This window comes from Euprymna scolopes, chromosome 15 (genome assembly GCF_053919585.1).
Source record: "Euprymna scolopes isolate OS-2025 chromosome 15, ASM5391958v1, whole genome shotgun sequence".
In the NCBI taxonomy this organism is placed as follows: Eukaryota; Metazoa; Mollusca; class Cephalopoda; order Sepiida; family Sepiolidae; genus Euprymna; species Euprymna scolopes.
Genome location: NC_136496.1, coordinates 5,441,935 through 5,464,935, shown reverse-complemented (window position 1 = coordinate 5,464,935; position 23,001 = coordinate 5,441,935). Strand labels below are relative to the sequence as shown.

The following is a 23,001-nucleotide window of genomic DNA, read 5'->3' as shown; positions in this document are numbered from 1 at the left end:
ATCAAAAACCAGGAAAAGTGGTAATGTTAAATGATTTTTCTTGATGGTTGAAATATACATATATCTACATTTTTACCAAAAGCCAGGAAAAGTGGTAATGTTAAATGATTTTTCTTGATGGTTGAAATATACATGTATCTACATTTTTATCAAAAACCAGGAAAAGTGGTAATGTTAAATGATTTTTCTTGATGGTTGAAATATACATATATCTACATTTTTACCAAAAGCCAGGAAAAGTGGTAATGTTAAATGATTTTTCTTGATGGTTTAAATATACATATATCTACATTTTTATCAAAAACCAGGAAAAGTGGTAATGTTAAATGATTTTTCTTGATGGTTGAAATATACATATATCTACATTTTTACCAAAAACCAGGAAAAGTGGTAATGTTAAATGATTTTTCTTGATGGTTTAAATATACATATATCTACATTTTTATCAAAAACCAGGAAAAGTGGTAATGTTAAATGATTTTTCTTGATGGTTGAAATATACATATATCTACATTTTTATCAAAAACCAGGAAAAGTGGTAATGTTAAATGATTTTTCTTGATGGTTGAAATATACATATATCTACATTTTTACCAAAAACCAGGAAAAGTGGTAATGTTAAATGATTTTTCTTGATGGTTGAAATATACATATATCTACATTTTTACCAAAAGCCAGGAAAAGTGGTAATGTTAAATGATTTTTCTTGATGGTTTAAATATACATATATCTACATTTTTATCAAAAACCAGGAAAAGTGGTAATGTTAAATGATTTTTCTTGATGGTTGAAATATACATATATCTACATTTTTATCAAAAACCAGGAAAAGTGGTAATGTTAAATGATTTTTCTTGATGGTTGAAATATACATATATCTACATTTTTACCAAAAACCAGGAAAAGTGGTAATGTTAAATGATTTTTCTTGATGGTTGAAATATACATATATCTACATTTTTACCAAAAGCCAGGAAAAGTGGTAATGTTAAATGATTTTTCTTGATGGTTTAAATATACATATATCTACATTTTTACCAAAAACCAGGAAAAGTGGTAATGTTAAATGATTTTTCTTGATGGTTGAAATATACATATATCTACATTTTTATCAAAAACCAGGAAAAGTGGTAATGTTAAATGATTTTTCTTGATGGTTGAAATATACATATATCTACATTTTTATCAAAAACCAGGAAAAGTGGTAATGTTAAATGATTTTTCTTGATGGTTGAAATATACATATATCTACATTTTTATCAAAAACCAGGAAAAGTGGTAATGTTAAATGATTTTTCTTGATGGTTGAAATATACATATATCTACATTTTTACCAAAAACCAGGAAAAGTGGTAATGTTAAATGATTTTTCTTGATGGTTGAAATATACATATATCTACATTTTTACCAAAAACCAGGAGAAGTGGTAATGTTAAATGATTTTTCTTGATGGTTTAAATATACATATATCTACATTTTCACAAAAACCAGGAAAAGTGGTAATGTTAAATGATTTTTCTTGATGGTTGAAATATACATATATCTACATTTTTACCAAAAACCAGGAAAAGTGGTAATGTTAAATGATTTTTCTTGATGGTTGAAATATACATATATCTACATTTTTACCAAAAACCAGGAAAAGTGGTAATGTTAAATGATTTTTCTTGATGGTTGAAATATACATATATCTACATTTTTACCAAAAACCAGGAAAAGTGGTAATGTTAAATGATTTTTCTTGATGGTTGAAATATACATATATCTACATTTTCACCAAAAACCAGGAAAAGTGGTAATGTTAAATGATTTTTCTTGATGGTTTAAATATACATATATCTACATTTTCACCAAAAACCAGGAAAAGTGGTAATGTTAAATGATTTTTCTTGATGGTTGAAATATACATATATCTACATTTTTACCAAAAACCAGGAAAAGTGGTAATGTTAAATGATTTTTCTTGATGGTTGAAATATACATATATCTACATTTTCACCAAAAACCAGGAAAAGTGATAATGTTAAATGATTTTTCTTGATGGTTGAAATATACATATATCTACATTTTTACCAAAAACCAGGAAAAGTGGTAATGTTAAATGATTTTTCTTGATGGTTGAAATATACATATATCTACATTTTTACCAAAAACCAGGAAAAGTGGTAATGTTAAATGATTTTTCTTGATGGTTGAAATATACATATATCTACATTTTTACCAAAAACCAGGAAAAGTGGTAATGTTAAATGATTTTTCTTGATGGTTGAAATATACATATATCTACATTTTCACCAAAAACCAGGAAAAGTGGTAATGTTAAATGATTTTTCTTGATGGTTGAAATATACATATATCTACATTTTTACCAAAAACCAGGAAAAGTGGTAATGTTAAATGATTTTTCTTGATGGTTGAAATATACATATATCTACATTTTTACCAAAAACCAGGAAAAGTGGTAATGTTAAATGATTTTTCTTGATGGTTGAAATATACATATATCTACATTTTTACCAAAAACCAGGAAAAGTGGTAATGTTAAATGATTTTTCTTGATGGTTGAAATATACATATATCTACATTTGTATCAAAAACCAGGAAAAGTGGTAATGTTAAATGATTTTTCTTGATGGTTGAAATATACATATATCTACATTTTTACCAAAAGCCAGGAAAAGTGGTAATGTTAAATGATTTTTCTTGATGGTTTAAATATACATATATCTACATTTTTACCAAAAACCAGGAAAAGTGGTAATGTTAAATGATTTTTCTTGATGGTTGAAATATACATATATCTACATTTTTACCAAAAACCAGGAAAAGTGGTAATGTTAAATGATTTTTCTTGATGGTTGAAATATACATATATCTACATTTTTACCAAAAACCAGGAAAAGTGGTAATGTTAAATGATTTTTCTTGATGGTTGAAATATACATATATCTACATTTTTACCAAAAGCCAGGAAAAGTGGTAATGTTAAATGATTTTTCTTGATGGTTGAAATATACATATATCTACATTTTTATCAAAAACCAGGAAAAGTGGTAATGTTAAATGATTTTTCTTGATGGTTGAAATATACATATATCTACATTTTTATCAAAAACCAGGAAAAGTGGTAATGTTAAATGATTTTTCTTGATGGTTGAAATATACATATATCTACATTTTTATCAAAAACCAGGAAAAGTGGTAATGTTAAATGATTTTTCTTGATGGTTGAAATATACATATATCTACATTTTTACCAAAAGCCAGGAAAAGTGGTAATGTTAAATGATTTTTCTTGATGGTTGAAATATACATGTATCTACATTTTTATCAAAAACCAGGAAAAGTGGTAATGTTAAATGATTTTTCTTGATGGTTGAAATATACATATATCTACATTTTTACCAAAAGCCAGGAAAAGTGGTAATGTTAAATGATTTTTCTTGATGGTTTAAATATACATATATCTACATTTTTATCAAAAACCAGGAAAAGTGGTAATGTTAAATGATTTTTCTTGATGGTTGAAATATACATATATCTACATTTTTACCAAAAACCAGGAAAAGTGGTAATGTTAAATGATTTTTCTTGATGGTTTAAATATACATATATCTACATTTTTATCAAAAACCAGGAAAAGTGGTAATGTTAAATGATTTTTCTTGATGGTTGAAATATACATATATCTACATTTTTATCAAAAACCAGGAAAAGTGGTAATGTTAAATGATTTTTCTTGATGGTTGAAATATACATATATCTACATTTTTACCAAAAACCAGGAAAAGTGGTAATGTTAAATGATTTTTCTTGATGGTTGAAATATACATATATCTACATTTTTACCAAAAGCCAGGAAAAGTGGTAATGTTAAATGATTTTTCTTGATGGTTTAAATATACATATATCTACATTTTTACCAAAAACCAGGAAAAGTGGTAATGTTAAATGATTTTTCTTGATGGTTGAAATATACATATATCTACATTTTTATCAAAAACCAGGAAAAGTGGTAATGTTAAATGATTTTTCTTGATGGTTGAAATATACATATATCTACATTTTTATCAAAAACCAGGAAAAGTGGTAATGTTAAATGATTTTTCTTGATGGTTGAAATATACATATATCTACATTTTTATCAAAAACCAGGAAAAGTGGTAATGTTAAATGATTTTTCTTGATGGTTGAAATATACATATATCTACATTTTTATCAAAAACCAGGAAAAGTGGTAATGTTAAATGATTTTTCTTGATGGTTGAAATATACATATATCTACATTTTTACCAAAAACCAGGAAAAGTGTTAATGTTAAATGATTTTTCTTGATGGTTGAAATATTTATATATCTACATTTTTATCAAAAACCAGGAAAAGTGGTAATGTTAAATGATTTTTCTTGATGGTTGAAATATACATATATCTACATTTTTACCAAAAACCAGGAAAAGTGGTAATGTTAAATGATTTTTCTTGATGGTTGAAATATACATATATCTACATTTTTACCAAAAACCAGGAAAAGTGGTAATGTTAAATGATTTTTCTTGATGGTTGAAATATACATATATCTACATTTTTACCAAAAGCCAGGAAAAGTGGTAATGTTAAATGATTTTTCTTGATGGTTGAAATATACATATATCTACATTTTTACCAAAAGCCAGGAAAAGTGGTAATGTTAAATGATTTTTCTTGATGGTTTAAATATACATATATCTACATTTTTATCAAAAACCAGGAAAAGTGGTAATGTTAAATGATTTTTCTTGATGGTTGAAATATACATATATCTACATTTTTACCAAAAACCAGGAAAAGTGGTAATGTTAAATGATTTTTCTTGATGGTTGAAATATACATATATCTACATTTTTACCAAAAGCCAGGAAAAGTGGTAATGTTAAATGATTTTTCTTGATGGTTGAAATATACATATATCTACATTTTTACCAAAAGCCAGGAAAAGTGGTAATGTTAAATGATTTTTCTTGATGGTTTAAATATACATATATCTACATTTTTACCAAAAGCCAGGAAAAGTGGTAATGTTAAATGATTTTTCTTGATGGTTTAAATATACATATATCTACATTTTTACCAAAAGCCAGGAAAAGTGGTAATGTTAAATGATTTTTCTTGATGGTTTAAATATACATATATCTACATTTTTACCAAAAACCAGGAAAAGTGGTAATGTTAAATGATTTTTCTTGATGGTTTAAATATACATATATCTACATTTTTACCAAAAGCCAGGAAAAGTGGTAATGTTAAATGATTTTTCTTGATGGTTGAAATATACATATATCTACATTTTTACCAAAAACCAGGAAAAGTGGTAATGTTAAATGATTTTTCTTGATGGTTGAAATATACATATATCTACATTTTTATCAAAAACCAGGAAAAGTGGTAATGTTAAATGATTTTTCTTGATGGTTGAAATATACATATATCTACATTTTTATCAAAAACCAGGAAAAGTGGTAATGTTAAATGATTTTTCTTGATGGTTGAAATATACATATATCTACATTTTTACCAAAAGCCAGGAAAAGTGGTAATGTTAAATGATTTTTCTTGATGGTTTAAATATACATATATCTACATTTTTACCAAAAGCCAGGAAAAGTGGTAATGTTAAATGATTTTTCTTGATGGTTTAAATATACATATATCTACATTTTTACCAAAAACCAGGAAAAGTGGTAATGTTAAATGATTTTTCTTGATGGTTTAAATATACATATATCTACATTTTTACCAAAAGCCAGGAAAAGTGGTAATGTTAAATGATTTTTCTTGATGGTTGAAATATACATATATCTACATTTTTACCAAAAACCAGGAAAAGTGGTAATGTTAAATGATTTTTCTTGATGGTTGAAATATACATATATCTACATTTTTATCAAAAACCAGGAAAAGTGGTAATGTTAAATGATTTTTCTTGATGGTTGAAATATACATATATCTACATTTTTATCAAAAACCAGGAAAAGTGGTAATGTTAAATGATTTTTCTTGATGGTTGAAATATACATATATCTACATTTTTACCAAAAACCAGGAAAAGTGGTAATGTTAAATGATTTTTCTTGATGGTTTAAATATACATATATCTACATTTTTATCAAAAACCAGGAAAAGTGGTAATGTTAAATGATTTTTCTTGATGGTTGAAATATACATATATCTACATTTTTACCAAAAGTCCTGATAAAAAAAATATGGATTAACTAGGCTTTAGTTTGAACATAAATTACATTGGCTACAGAAAGCTGTGTTTTTAATACTTTTGCTAGACTGCACACTTTGTTAACTTTGTATTTTATTTTTTAACTTCTTTTTACTTGGAGGGGGGGTACATTAGCTCCACATTTACACATTCCCTTATTTGCATTTTTATATTTCAGCCATGGCCACAGTTGGCCAGTGACCACCAACAACAACCGTAGTTTATTTTTTTATGAGAGGGGGAATCATGCTTCCACGGGGCAATGCCAGTTAATGGGTCCTGCTAGTTTTAAATAAAATAAACCAAATGCAAACGTAATAACCGACTGTGACACATCAAGACATGTTCATAAGCCAAGAATTCTTTTTTTTTTTTTTTGCACTGAGTATACCGTAGACTTTAATTGTTCTTATACAGTTATTCCGTGCTAGATCGTACATGTTATTAAATATTGTTTTTCTGCACATGCTGATAAGCCATTATTTCATCTTTTTTTTTTTTTATTTTAACTAGATAAATCTTTCATTTTTCTAAAGTACAATTAACTAAAATTCTTTATACACTAAATAAAAAAAAAATAAAACGGATTGAATAGTAGTTGAGACCCAGATTTTGCTGAAAACCTTACACACTGAACTATTATGCTTTACTCTAACATTTAATCATAACCAGACATTGTCAGTTTATTTACTTCAAAATCTCCTAATGTTTAATTTTGAAGATTTTAAATTGTCTATTCCTGACTTTGTATAGTGTGTTTGTGTGTGTGTGTGCGTCCGTGTGTTTGCGTGTGTGCGTGCATGTGATACAAATCAATCTAATACTTGCATCAACCAGACTCAGCCATGGCAATGCATGGCCGGGCAAGTACAGCTAGTAATTCATAATATAAGTGAAAATGTCTGTGTGTCTGTACATTTCGCTACCAAATAATTTTCGGTCTAGAGACTAAAGATTTGGCATAAGAGGTATTGAGATTTGGGAAAATCTTTTTAATCGGTTTTCAGCCAGAAATTTGACTGTCACGGGGACAACGATTTGACCTTTGAAAACTCTACCAAACTCCTCCGCCAATTTTGGGTCTAAACACTTGAAATTTTAAATGTAGGTTACTTAGACATGGATCAAACTTTTTAATTTGATTTGCGCCTAAAAAAATAAATGTTATGGGGTCAAAATTGGGGTCAAAGTTTAAAAAGATTTGACTCCTGCAGTCTCTACCAAATTACTCAGCCTATTTCTGATCTAAGCATTTGAAATTTTACATAAAGGGTATTCAGAGATAGGACAAGCTTTTTAATCGGTTTGGGTTGAAAATTTGAGCTGCTAAGGTGTCAAAGTTGAAAAGATTTGGCCTTTGCGGTGTCTAGCAAACTACTCAGCCAATTTTGGGTCTAAACATTCGAACTTTATACATAACTGGTATTCAGACATGCGGCAAGCATTTTTATCAGTTTTGGGGTGAAAATTTGGCTGTAAAAAGTCAAAGTTTAAAGAGTTGACCGTTGCAGATTCTACCAAATTCCTCCGTCAATTTTGTGTCTAAAAACTGAAAATTTTAGATGTAGGTAACTTGGACATGGGTAAAACTTTTGATTTTGATTTGAGACCAAAATAATAAATGTAAAGGGGTCAAAATTGGGGTGAAAGTTAAAAAAAAAATTGACCTCTGCGGTCTCTACGAAATTACTCAGACAAATTTTGGTCTAAACATTTGAAATCTTACATCACAAAGTCTATTCACATGTATGGCAAGTTATGAACAGTACATAGCCGGGCTGAACTGCCAGTATATATATATATTTGTTCTGCTAGTTACAATAAAAAAATATCCAATATATCTTTTTTCTTTTTTTTTTTTAATTTTTTTAACTTTTCAGTATGACCCCCCCCCCACACACACACACACGCACCTCCCAAGAAATGCACAGAAGCCTTCAGCACACACACAAAAAAAAAAATGACCTGAACCGAAGGTGAGAGGAGGGGGGTATATTATGTTAAATTTACATACCAAACTGATTGCCAGTCTAAATTCTGAAATAATTATTTTTTTATCCTGCAGGATTTAGAGGGTGTTCACAAATAATCGTCTTAAAAAAATTCTACTTTTTTGTGTGTTTGGGGAGGGGATTAACTGAGGATGTTAATCTACAAATTTACATTTAATCAATTCTTTATTGAAATCCAAAATGCAATATCGTGTAAAGTACTAAAACGACTTTTTAAAAGTCCAAATTAAAGACATTAGTTGTGATTTTAAAGCCAAAAGATGTAAGTCACACTCGTAGTTTTTATTTATTTTGTTTTATTTTATTTTTTATGAAGTAAGTCTTACACGTGTTTTGTTGAATAGACGAAGATTACTAAATAATTCCTCAGAGTATGTTCCTAAAAAAAACTTGGATTTTTTTTTTTTTTTCTTTAAAGGATTTGGGGGGGGGGGGAAAACAAAATATAAGAAATGAAAATACGTAAAATTTGCAAAAAAATTAAATTAAAAAAATAAACTCTATATGCAAAAAACATGGCAAAATGTCTGACGTCACCATATTGGATTTCATGTGTATCAAGACTGATGATGGATCTTTTTTTTTTTTTTTTTTTTTTTTTTTGTGTGTGTGTGAGAGAGTGATATATATATATATATATATATATATATATATATATACACACACAGACACATATTTTCCCAAAACCTCTGGCCTTGATAGAGATGAGACTAATACTTGCTGCTATGGTTTCAAATGATCTGAAATAACAGCAAGGGGAGACTTGATTCCAAATATTTCTCATATGTTATATCTCCCCTCTTTTGGAAATAGGGTATGATTATGAATATTTCCGGTATCAAATAATCCTTGCACACTGAAATTTACTCTATGTAAGAGGGGAGACATAACATGAAAAATATTTGGAATCGAGTCTCCCCTTGCTGTTATTTCAAATCATTTGAAACCATAGAAAGTTTTAGCCTCCCCTCCATCAAGGTCAGAGGTTTTGGAGAAATATCAAATATTTTGTAATTCATATGCAGAACTAGGAAAACAAATGACTATGATTGAAACATTGGTAAAGGTGCAGTATCTTTTCCCCCTCAAAAAATCCCTTAAAATTACCACTATAATAGGTTTTCAGGTGTGCTTAAAAACAAAATAATGTTTAAAATTCTAGGAAACAAGTAGTTTCAAAAAGTGGTGGATCACTTTTCTATATTCATTTAACATAAAATGAACACCCACTTAGTAGCCACCTTTTTCGGGGGGGGGGATCTCTTATTTTAAACGTTATTTTCGTTTTCAGCACCCTTGAAAACCTATAATAGCGGTAATTTTAAGATTCTTTGAGGGTGAAAAGATACTGCACCTCTATCAAAACATTTTATAGCTGTAAAAAAAAAACTGCCAAAAATAGGCTCTAGATGGTCACCTTAAGGAAAAATGTCACATAGTCCACTACACAATTCAGTTTATTAGCTTTCCAACAAACCCTCATTTGTTTAATTTCTGATCAGTAGTTGCTGAGATTTGGAACTTATAAAATTGCCAAAAAGTGTGTGTGTGTGTGTGTGTGTGTGTAATATATATATATATATATATATATATATATATATACTAGTATGGGTGCCCGGCGTTGCCCGGTTATTTGGAGGTGTATGTTAAGCAAAAAAAAAAAAAAAAAGCGGTCAATTTTTTTAAACTTTGACCCGTATTATGACCCCTTAACATTTATTGTTTTGGGATCAAATCAAGTTATTAAGTTAGATCCATGTCCAAGGAATGTATATCTAAAATTTCAAGTGTTTAGACCATAAATTGTCAGAGGCGTTTGGTAGAATTCTCAAAGGTCAAATCATTGATCTTTGACCCCTTAATCGCCAAATTTCTGGCCAAAAACCGATCACATCTATTTTCCCAAATCACAGTACACTGTATATCAAATTTCGAGTCTGTAGACTGAAAATTGACAGTTATTGCGTAGGGAAATACACACACACATTCACTTTTATAGATAGATAGATAGATATACTCGTAGCCAAATTGAATATTGACAAGCTCATATCTTTGGTTCTATGGGACGAAACTACAGAAAAATTTGCAGGCCTTTTGGAGATTATAATACTATTCTATGGTTAAAATTTTATGACAATTGCTAAAAAAAGAACAAAAAAAAAAAACTATATTTTCAAATCAACACAATATGTCCAAATTCACCTACATTTGTATGTATAGTGCCCTGGCAGACTAACTTTAGTTTTACTCCTTTGGGATAAATTTTGCTTAGTCTTTTTTTTGTTTTTTTTAATTTGTGCTTGGTTGTCTCTTCTATCAACTAAGTATGACTCTAAAATCTTTTTAAAAAATTGGTTGGGTCATGATGCTCATAAATATTTCCATGGTTGAGTGCATTTTAAAGTAAGTTTTTTAAAGGTGGTATTATTGGAGCTTTACCTCACCTCAACCCCAAAATGAGCTGCTTTTTTAGTAGCTTACATGTAAACACCCTGAAAAGTGACGGTAAACAGAAATACAACGACTGTAAATTTTAAAGTAGAGGATCAGTTTCACATAAATTTAATGTAAAATAATAAATTGATAGTTTTTAAAGGTACGTAACTAATTTATCTTTTTAGTCGTCAATTTTTAAAGATCACATTCATGGAAGAACAAAAAAGCATTTGTTTATGCATCAAGTTTTATATTTTTATGCTACTAAATGAGGAATGAGTTCCAATAAAAATTCAGTTAGCATTATGAATCTAACATTGAGAAAAACAGTTTTCACTCAATGACATTCTACCGCCCCAGTAGACATCTCAATGCCGATACAATTCTCGATCTGCATAAGAGCCGGGTACTCCCTAAAATGGTGTACTGCTGCCACATCTGGCCAGGAACTGTTCCATATGTCTTATCCTACCTTGATACAGTTCAAAGCTGATTTCGAAACCTCGTAGAAGATGTCCTTTTTCTCTTCCCTGCAACCTCTTTCCCACAGAAGAGACATTGCAGGCTTGTTTCTGCTGTCATTTTCATGGCAAGTACTATACTGAGCTCTAATCTATGGTTCCTCCCCTCCCCTAATTTTCACAAAAAACACTCGACTAGCTACAATTAACAATTTCACCCACTCTCTATCTATGCCTAATTCTAAATTCAGATTCCATGAACAAAGCTTCTTTCCTAGACATGCCTGCTTGTGGAACACTGTTCCACTGGCCTGCTTCCCGGACGATTACAATATGTTAGTTTTCAAATCCGATGTAAGCAAGTTATTGCTGAGCCGCCCCCTTAAATAGTCAAACTCTGCCCAAATTTACACCATTAACGATTACTACACTGCCACCTTACATTTATTAACTTATCCTCGAGTGGCCTTTAGGCCTTGATAAGTGGTGACTCCCTTGTAGAAAAAAAATGTTATTAGATAAACACGACATAAGGTAAAATTCGGTGCCCATTTTGTTTTCTTTTGGGTTATTCACGAAAATGTTCACGTTTCAGACATGCTTTTTATTAATTCTATTTATAATTTTGGAATTATAAACCAAGTTAAACTTAGTTTTATTTTTTATTTTTATTTTTTTTACATGGAGGTCACCACTAATCAAGGCCAGGAAGCCACTCGGGGATAAGGGTTATTGCATGTACAGTAATCAATGGGATAGTGTTGTAGTATTCGTTAGTATTGGAGATTTGATAAAGTGTCATTACTTAAGAGGGTTGTTCATCAGGAATTTGTTTACGTTGGACTTGAAGACATCCAAGTTGTAGTGAGGTGGGAAACAGGCAAATGGAAGAGAGTTCCACAGGCGTGCAATTCTAAGAAAGAAGCTTTGTTCATGGGATCTACGTTTTGATTTAGGCACAGATAAAGAGTGGAGAACGTTACTGACAGTGGTTTCAGCTAGACGAGTGTTTATCATGAAAGATTTGCGAGAGAGGACTAGAGATTGGAGCTCAGACGAGCACTTGCTATGGAAATAACGATAAAACAGAGATAGGCTCGCAACGTCTCTTCTGCGGGAGAGGGAAGAGAAAAGGGCATCCCCCGCTGTTAATTTTTAATCTACAAACTTGAAGCCTGATATATAGGAAATTTGGACTTGTTGAACAATTTGGTCTATAACCGGTAAAAGTAGCTGTTAAGGGGTCAAAATTGAAAAAAAATTTGAACTTGGCAAGCATAAGTCAACTAAAAGTGCCCTTTTATGCATGTAAAGTAGGTTTCTAGGTTAAATAACGTCATTTTAAAACGTATTTGGACGTGGCTCAAAGTGTAAAATGTTTTTCTTTCGATTCTAGCTGATGACAACGCCCAACTTTTTTTTTTTTTTCTACTTCGGAAATTACTATATATTGGGTAGAGAATTAACTCTATAATAATAAATACTTAATCTGTATGAATTAAAATATATTTAAGCATATTTTAAGACCGGACGGCCTATTAGTGTGTGTGTGTGTGTGTGTGTGTGTATGTATATATATATATATATATATATATATATATATATATATATGATGATTGCAACGTCTTGTCAGACGAGTGCCACTCCCTCAGATATTTAAAATCCATGAGCCCAAATGCCTGAGGAAGTATCTATACAAAGATGATGTTACAGAGTCTTAGCTTTGTACGACAGCTAAGTCTCTCTCTCAGTTCAAAATGTTGAGATCCAACAACAAGCAAGAGCAAGATAGCCAGCAACAAATTAAACTGCAGACCAGCTTAATGCGGGTACTGGTCTCCCGCTTTGTTTTTTAAATCAGAGATTTGCTTCTCCTAGAAAGGTTGCCTTCACCACGGCTTACGGGAGCCCTCTCCACCCCAATACACATATATACACACACACACACAAATATACACTGTGCTAGTTAGCCGTTGACCCAGAAAAGAGTTCATTCGCCCTTTGGAAGGTCTTGTTTTAATCCTTCAGGGAGACTAGCCACCCTCCTCACCAAACAAGTCTGGTGGGGGAACCAGTTTAGTCGCCGGTGACCCGACCATGAGGCAGGTAGTACTGGGTTACATGGTACCAGTAGCATATTACATGACCTGCCATATATATATGTATATATATACACACACACGCACACACGTGTGTGTAGCCAGGAATGTTTGTATAAATATAGCATCCTACTTGTTATTGAGCACTAAACCAACAATAGTACACACTGTATATGAGTGGGAGAACCCTCCTCCTCTAAAAGATCATATGGTAATTGCTAAATAACATAGCGTATCATTCAAACACTACTGTGTTTGAATATATGGTTAACTGTTAGTTTTACTTATTTAGAACTGCTTTAAAACTTCACCGCTTACTCATTATGCGATAAATTTCAAACAATTTTTACAGTTCATAGGTCACATTTTCCACTATATTTTAAAATAAAAATTAAAAAATTTCCCCCATTAAAAAAGTTATAATAAAATTACTGGTGTTCAAAAGTCCTCAGAATTAGTTAGGAACGCGAGACGATTTCTTCTGATTGACTGTTGGGTACCATAGCAACTTTTTCGTTATCGGCACCTTTATAAATCACAGCTGTAATGTTGCTTGCATGCCATATTATTTGGGTTATATAGAGAGAGTTAACAAAAGTGATGCTCTTTGCTGTGCTAGGGCTGATATTTTCGCTCATGGCGTTACCTGTTAATTCTGTTTCTCTCTATTTTATCCCTTAGTTCTGTTTATTTGCTTAATTACGTCTTTTATTTTATTTTATTTTTTTTTTAGTCAATTTAAGAAATTGGTAATATTTTATGGATTGTTGACAATGCGTATGATATTGAACACAAGAGAAAATACTATTTCAAAACAAAACCTGGAAAAATCATGGATTACATAGAAAAATAAAAATTAATATGGTTAAAATTAAGCTTAGAAAAGTAAAAGGACTAGTTGTTAAACTGGAAAAGAAACAATATATTCTAGTAAAAAAGTATAAATTTATAATTTTTAAAAATATTGCAGCATAAAGAATTTTTATATAATGTTAAATTGAATTTTAAAAACATTCTTTATGCTGCAATATTTTTAAAAATTATAAATTTATATTTTTTACTAGAATATATTGTTTCTTTTCCAGTTTTAACAACTAGTCCTTTCATTTTTCTAAGCTTAATCTTAACCATATTGCTTTTCATGCTCACATTTTTCTATGTAATAATATTGCTGCGTAGATTAAATAAAAGTTGAAAGAATTAAATAAAACCGATCAATTTGCTGTTCTTCTTCATTAAACCTAGAAATGTTTCTAGTTTTGACAAGTGCGCTTATATCTTGAGTTATCTCCCTTGCCAAAGAGACGGAAACCTGTGACAGACTGTCGTAGACATCATGTTTCCAAAAAGCTGCTGGCTGCATAAAGGTACGGGTTTTTTGTTTTGTGTTGTTTTTTCTTTCATTTTTTTTAGTATCCAAACATAATAAATTTCATAGTTTTCGTGCTGATCCATTGAAACTTAGTTAAGCTTATGAGTGTCCGAATTTAACGAGATGATGAGCTCTTCCGGAGACAAATTAACGCGGGGATCGGTGTTTCCGAAGGTTCTTTCTGTCTTTTTCGCTCCGCAAATTCTTTCTCTATATTTCTTGTTAGCGTCGTGATGTTCCAGCTTCTTCTAAAATGATTGAATCAAGACTCTGTTCCCCCTTTATAAAGAAAATAGAAATAATAAAGCCAATGATTATTTTTTTCGCGTCCGTTGTAGTGGATGCAGAAAAAAAGCGCTTTTTTTTTTCTTTTTTTTTCTTTTTCGCGTATTCCTCGGAATTTGTCTTTTTCGCTTTTTATAGAGAGATCATTCTTGCATTTTTTTTTTTAATATCTAAACTAATTCATCTTTATTTGATTATTTTATTTAAATTTACCCGCATCTAAAACTGTTTATTTATTCATTTATCCGTTATTCAACCCAAACAAGGTATATTGACACTTGGACGTAAAGGGCTACTAAAAGGGATCATGTTTAGGGAGCAGTTGAGCAACGAGATGCCTGCACGAGTCGTGCAGTGCACGACAGACAGACTTGTTACTTGTAAGAAATAGGTACCCAAAGGATTTCGGTTCTTACGGAGGTCAGTTTTACTTCGAAACATATCCAACGTTAGTCCCAGAAATGACGAAAGCAGTTTACAGTTTGAAAGCTGCGAAAAATGTAAGAGCAGACGACATGAAGAATAAGATTGATTTTTTTTTTTTTTTATTTTATTTTTTTTTTTTTTTTTAAATTTAGCCCTCGAAAAATAAGTTAAAGAAAGTGTTTCGAATCATAAACTGATTAAGCAATGTCCAGACTGGTTAGAGATTCTCCATCAGTACTTAAATCTGGATGTCCATTCCTACTACGGACTTTTATAAAACCCAGTCTTTAAAACAAATTAAAATGATATAATTGTTAATTTTTAAGTCTACTGTTGCTTGTATCTGAACGATGATTAAAGTTTAACTCTTGAATATATATATATATATATATATATATATATATATATATATATATATGTGTGTGTGTGTGTGTGTAGAAATGTTTCTTCAATTATATTACACCTTTTATTTATACCAATCCTTTAATGATTCTCTTTGACTTTTCGTCTACAAAATTTTAATCACGTGAACACGATGTAGCGAGAATAAAATAAACCCTTCATTCAAGTGTTGCTTACGGTATTAAAAATCACTTTATTGGTACTTATGTATTTATGTTACCGGGCTGGCAAATGTTTTGTAACTATTCTATACTATCATAGAACTATTTAATAAACAAAAATGGTAAAACTTGAATTTAACTTGAAAATACTATTAAAAAATAGCACGGTAAAAAAACTGCATAAGCACCACTTTTCTTGGAGGGGGGGGGTACCACATGTTATGGAGTCAGTCCTGGAAATTACTGAAGCAGTTTACGATATAAAAATCATATATATATAATATATATATATATGTGTGTGTGTGTTTTGGAGGGAGGAAATTGACTTAGCGAGTTAAAGGACCGTTTGAATAAATTCACAATGATTTAAATTTAAAGTGTTGTGTAATTAAAAAAAATCATTTTTACCGTGCTATTTTTTAAAATAGTATTTTCAAGTTTTACAATATCTTTTTTGTTTATTAAATTGTTAGGTGAAAGTACAGAAACACCTACTAGCCTGGTAACATAAGTGCATAAGTACCAATAAAGCGATTTTTAATATCGTAAGCGGCACTTAAATGAATGGTTTATTTTTTTCTCGCTACACCGTAATCACATGATAAAAGAATTTTGCAGACGAAAAATTGGGAGGCAAAAAGTCGAGGAGAACCTCTTTAATTTATGAATCTGTAATTACAGAGCATATAACAAATAAATGACAAAAGTCTATAGTCCAAATTTCAAGATGTTTACCATCTTACCATTTATTCCTTTAAGTATGTTGGCATGCACAATTCCTGACAGCACCTGTTTCTGTTTCGTAGCACAAAATCATTCATTTATCATATTGATTGATTAAATGACTATTTTGCGCTATGAAACTGGTGCTTTCAAGAATTGTGCATAGCAACATACTTAAATGAATAAATGGTAAGATGGCCAACAGCTTGAAATTTGGAATATAAAACATCTTTTGAAATAAAAACACAGATCTCCTAAAGTTTAAATTAAATAATTTTATACTGATTTGTTAAATGTAATCTTTTTTTTGTCCCCGACAAAAAGAGGGTGGACCTGTAAACTCACCCTTGTCCGTTCGTCTGTCCGCACTTTTCTCAATAACGATGCCTTGGAATTTTTTAAAATTTTGCACAAACATTAAACATGATATAAATAAAAATAACAGAACGGATTTTCCGGCAAAACTTCGGTTGGCCCCCTAGGGGGTGCCTTTCAGGTTAAAATGGCTAAAATTGACACTATATTTATTTTTTATTTATTAAAAAAAATTGATGCCTTGGATTTCTATAAAACTTTCTGAAAAGTTGTAACTAACTGATTTCTGTAGTATAATTTTGTTTTATATTTCATGATAACTTTTAGAGCTAATAGAAACACTCCAATTTTTGGGACTTTTTTTTTACCATATTTGTGCAAAATTTTCTGTGTATGTCTATTTAGCAGTTTTGCATGGTGCTGAACTCAAATTTAAATATGTTAAGGCCTTAGAGGCTTTTGGGGCTAAATGGGGGGGGTATATACTTAGTTATTTTTATTTATTTATTTATTTATTTTTTTTTTTTTTTTTGCACGGTGCAAAACTCATATTTACATATGTTAAGGCCTAAAACTGCACCGTTTGTTCACTTTCATCAGGATTTGACGTCCTCTGATGACTTTTGGGGCTAAATGGTGGGTGGGGGGGGGGGTGTAAATGCTGAACGTAGTCATTTTGTTATGCCTCCTTAACTGTGCACTCACGGGACCCATGCATGTTTCACTTGTTTTTTTTTTTTTTTTTTGTACTTTTTTGTTCCATTGATATTTCAAAGTTTATGAAATTAATTTTTAATTTTCTCTTAAATTTCTATCATTTCAACACGATTTGTTATTGATAGGTACTAGGTTTAATGAGTACACGGTTTAACGTCTTACCCCCCCCCCACACACACACCATCTCCCTGAACCCAATAGTAAATCCTCTAGTCTCAACCCTTGAGATTTATCACAGAACACAGCTGAGATATCAAAGCCTTGGCTTTTTTCGTCTCATATATTTTAAAATTGTTTTCTTAACAAGCTCACATGTTTGCGTTTCTCGCCTATATGCAACATGCCAATTTAAAAATATATATATTCACTATTAATCGAATATTCATTGGAATGAACTACAATAAGATAAAACTAATAAATATCCTATCTGATAAGAAAAATAAGCATGACTATTGTTAGTGATTATTTTTTCACCAAGGCAATATGTCGTCTCCAATTGGGCAATGCATTGTACATTCAGTTAGTTATTACAGCTTGCTTTTAATTTAATTTTTTTTTTTTTTAATGTTATATATATTCGGTCTAGAAGGATTTCTTTCACTTAATCATATCAAAGACAGAAAAGCTGGTGTAGTATTGCTAGTCATTTAAGGCGCCCCTGCTTCGGAATGCCAACGGGATTTCTCAGGCAGTTTTTATAAGCCAAAATGCACATCGTCTGGTGCGCTTCCCGAAACAGTTTTTCATGATAAACAACTGATGATCCCTTTAACAACATTGGTACTATTGTGAGTTAATATAAGTAAAACTTTTCAGCCATACGGGAGATTGCCTCTGAGAAATTCTACAAGTGTAAGCAAGTCCCTGATTAGCTGATTGGCCACCCACTGTCTTTGTTTAGACCAATCAGATTATTCGAAATTTTAACCGCTGAGCGATGGGTTTGGCGGGATTTTTGAATGCCTTCCTTCCAGTTAGCAGCGTTGGGAGAGAGATGGAACTCAACCGTGGCCTTGTCTTTTAAGACGGTCTTGACTCAACTCTCTCTGGATATGAAACATTTGGCGCCGCAACCTCTCGTCTCCTTGAGACTTTATTTTTAAAGCCTAAATGATTAAACCAAGTTATTATTATATATGTCTCCCAGAGACTTTTAAGGTCAGAATTCTCACATAACTTGCTGACAAAATGTTTCAATGAAAGACATATTTAATTTTTTTTTTAATAGTTTTAAAGGTTTTAAAGAAACTTCCAAGATTATATATATATATATATATATATATATATATATATATATATATATATATTGCAATTAAGAAGGGAAGACTTATGATTCATGATTAAAAGTAAGTTTGTATATATATATATATATATATATATATATAAATATATTCCTTTAATCTTCTCTCCAAAAAGGGGGGGGGGAATCAGGTGAGGAAAGAAAGAGAAATGGGGAGCTAGCTGACCGGTTTCGACCCTCGCTTCTCAAAGCTGTATCGAGGGAATTTTTAAAACCAAGAATGAAAAAGCGATTAAAATTGCGTTTTATTCAATTTACGGGGAGAGAAAAAAAAAGTGGGAAAACTATTAAAATAAAACAGCGTTATGGTCGAATACCCTAGAGATTTATCACGTTCAAACCCTTTGCAAAGGGAAGGTTTTCTAAGTCGAACGTGAATAGTCTCCAAGATCTTAAGGTGACTTTTTTGGAGACTATTCACCCCCCCTCCACCGACTCCCACCAAATGTAAACAGAAAATATTAAACAGTTCTTCTGCTCGGTTAATGTCGGCGCGTTACTTACGTTAAAACGGTTAATTAAACTGCATAAGCACCTGTTAAAAAACTATACAAGTTATATAATTTAATATCCCTCTCCAAAAAAAAAAGAACGAAAAACAAACCGGCAGCCCCCCCCCAAAAAAAGAACGAAAAACAAACCGGCAGCCCCCCCCCCCTCCAAAAAAAAGGTGCCCATAAAGTGAGTGCATTTCTTCATATCTTGGAAACTACTTGTTTCCTGCAATTTTAAAGGATTTTCCGAAGGTGAACCCCCCCCTCCCCCTCCCCCCCCCGGAAGAAAATCCCCCACTTTTTTAAATCTAACATTTCTTCATATCTTGGAAACTAATCATTTGCCGTAATTTAAAACGTTATTTTCGTTTCCAGCGACCCCGAAAACTTTTTAAGAGTTGTAATTTTAAAGGAATTTTCGAGGGTGGAGTAATTCTTCATATTTACAAAAAAAAAAAAAAAAAAAAAAAACTTTAAAAAAAGTAAAATTAGTTAAAATTTCTGGATGCAAACGTAGTCATCATTTCGTAGTTTAATAATCGTTTAAAATATTTTTAATTCCTCAGTTCATTAGTTGAACAGAATTGCTGCAATGCTGCTGCTGTGTTTGTGGATGAAAAGTCGGTGAAAAAACAAAAACAAAAAAAAAACGGTTGAATTTCCCCTTTTGGATCTGGAGTCTGGACGAACTTATGGGTTTGTATTACTGTACACATAGATTCGAAAAAGTTGTCAAAAAACAAATATATAACAAATAAATATTATCAAAGGCAAGATAAATTACTTTTCTACCAAACTGGATACATTTTTTTGTTTTTATTCAATGTAACATGTTTATTCAGCTCGAAAAACATGCAGTGTTTACCGATGTATTGGAAAATTCAAAATAGCGCCCGCCCGACACTCTCTTTAACATGGTAAGTTTGGGAAAAGGTGTTATAAATAATAAACTAGACAAAATACTATTAAAAAAAACACCGAATATATGTCAACTTATGTCACGGTAACAGATATTGAGCGAATTTCTAACAGTATTTTGTCTAATTTATTATTTATAACATCTTTTCCAGAACTTACCGTGTTAAAGAAAGAGTCAGGCGCCATTTTGAATTTTCCAATGCATCATCGGTAAATACTGTATGCTTTTCGAACTGAATAAACATGTTACATTGAATAAAAACACGAAAAATATATCCAGTTAGGTAGAAAAGTAACTTATCTTGCCTTTGATAACATTTATTTGTTTTTTGGGTAAAACTATACAAACACCGTGACAGCGAATTAACCCTAACCCTAAACCCTAACCCTAACCCTAACCCTAATCCTAACCCTAACCCTAACGCTGTCACGGTGTTTGTATAATAATACCGTTTTTTGACAACTTTTTCGAATCTATGTGTACAGTAATACAAACCCGAACTTTTTCCCTGCTGTAAAATTAATTCCTTTTCACATTTTATTTTTTCCTGCGGATTATCAATATCAGACTTAACTTTCATATTAACAGGAATTTTTTTAAAAAGTTTATTTAATGACTTTTCTACTGTACACTCTTTAACCCTTATGCTTGAGTGGCCTCTTGGCCTTGTGGTGATGCCTATGTAAAAAAAAATGACTTTAAACGAGAGGGATCACTTTAACGTTCTATTAAATTGATACCCATTTTGCGGTTGTTCTTCGTTATAAATTTTTCTTTAATAAATTATTTCAGTTTGAATTATTACAATTTCTTTTCATTCTTCCGTATAAATTTTGACACTATATCGGACGCGTGACACCTTAAGGAGAGTTGTACTGATTGACCTCAAAGTGAGGTATCAATTTAATAGAACATTATAATTGAAAAGTGATCCCCCCCCCCCGCTAAAAGTCATTGGATAAACATTTTAAAAATAAATTTCCTGCTAATATAAATGTTAAGTCTGTTATCGACGATAATCCGCAGAAAAAAAAAAAAAAAAAAAAAAAAAAAAACACACACACACACAACGTGAAAAGGAATTAATTTTACGGCAAGGGAGAAAGCTCGTTCAGGTCCGCCGATTTCAGTTTTAGTAAAATGGTTCTTACGATTACTGTTTCCACTTCACTTCGGATTGCCTTTCTCTATTTTAAGATATTTTTCTTCTAAATGATAACGTAAATATGAAACTACCCCCTCCCCATGAACATAGGGAGGGGTAGTTTCATATTATTCTGTACTTTCATCTAACAATTTAATAAACAAAAGATAGAAATAGACTTCGTGGCTTAGTGGAGAATGCCCTTTTCTCTGCCCTGCAACCTCTCTCCCACAGAAGAGACTTGCGAGCCAATCTTTGTTTTATCGTTATTTCCATGATAGGTGCTCGTCTGAGCTCCAATCTCTAGTCCCCTCGCGCCAATCTTTTATGAAAAACACCCGTCTAGCTGAATCCACTGTGAAAAATTTTCCCACTCTATATCTGTGCCTAAATCAAAACGTAGATTCCATGAACAAAGCTTCTTTCTTAGAACTGCACGCGGCACGCCTGTGGAACTCCGTCGGCCTGTTTCCCACCTGACTACAACCTGGATGTCTTCAAGTCCAACGTAAACAAATTCCTGATGAACCGCCCCCTTTTATTAAATCCCCACACTAACGTAGTATACATGCAATAACCCTTATCCCTGAGTGGCTTCCGGGCCTTGATAAGTGGTGATCACCTTGTAAAAAAAAATAAAATAAAAAAAATACCGTAACAAAATTAAAAACAAAGGAGCAACCGGAAATGAAGTGGAAACAGTAATTGTGAAGATATGGTACGTTTTTTTTTTTTTTTTTTTTTTTCGACCTTACTTTGATAAATTACACAAATAAATGTTACCAAAGGCAAAATTAGTCATTTTTCAACCTAGCTGGATAGTTTTATTTTTGTGAGCATTTTAAATTTAATGCTTGGCCACTTGACTTGTACAGTTTAATCAAGACATTAAAAAATACAAATATCGAAAAAAGGTTATATTGTACGCATTCGTTATGGAACGTGAACGAAGTTCTCCGAAAAAGAATTTCACTTAATTTCATCAAGTAGTTTTTATTTTACAGCACAGCGAAAAAGCAATTTATGATACCGAGCAAAAGGTTCGATTTTTAGGAAGAAAAGCTAGTAATAAAGATGGGGAGGGAGTGTGGGCGCTTTAAATTGAGTTATCTCCCCGTGGCGTGTTGAACAAATTTCACAATGGCTGACTTCAACACGCTCTCATAAAAACGTGTTTTTCTGCTGTAAAATAAAAACTACTCGATCAAATTAAGTGAAATTTTTTTTTCGGAGATCTTCAGTCCAAAACAGATACGTACACTATAACCTTTTTCGATATTTTCTGCTTTAGTTAGAACGACAACAAAATGGCGGACATTAGGCTATCATCTTTGGGGTCTTGATAATCGCTCGAAAATAAAAATAGATACTGATAAAAAAATACATCCAATAAATGTCACTGAAATGTCCGAAAATAACTATTTAGTTAATTTTAGTTAAATAAGAAAAAAAAAACGCATTAAAAAAAATCTCTCTGGCAACGCCGGG

The 23,001-nt window shown here is 31.2% G+C and overlaps 1 protein-coding gene across 6 annotated transcripts in view; it reads left to right on the top strand.

Annotated features, from left to right (window-relative positions):
- The window catches only part of LOC145293699 (kelch-like protein 24), a 196,994-nt gene that overhangs the window by 27,737 nt on the left and 146,256 nt on the right, over positions 1-23,001 (top strand). For 2 of the 6 annotated variants that reach the window (XM_080140123.1, XM_080140118.1), the window contains exon 1: positions 14,509-14,622. The exons of the other annotated variants lie outside the window; for them this stretch is intronic. The gene's annotated coding sequence lies outside the window, so the exon portion shown is untranslated. Of the gene's footprint in view, positions 1-14,508; positions 14,623-23,001 lie in introns of those variants that run through there. 6 annotated transcript variants of the gene reach the window in all.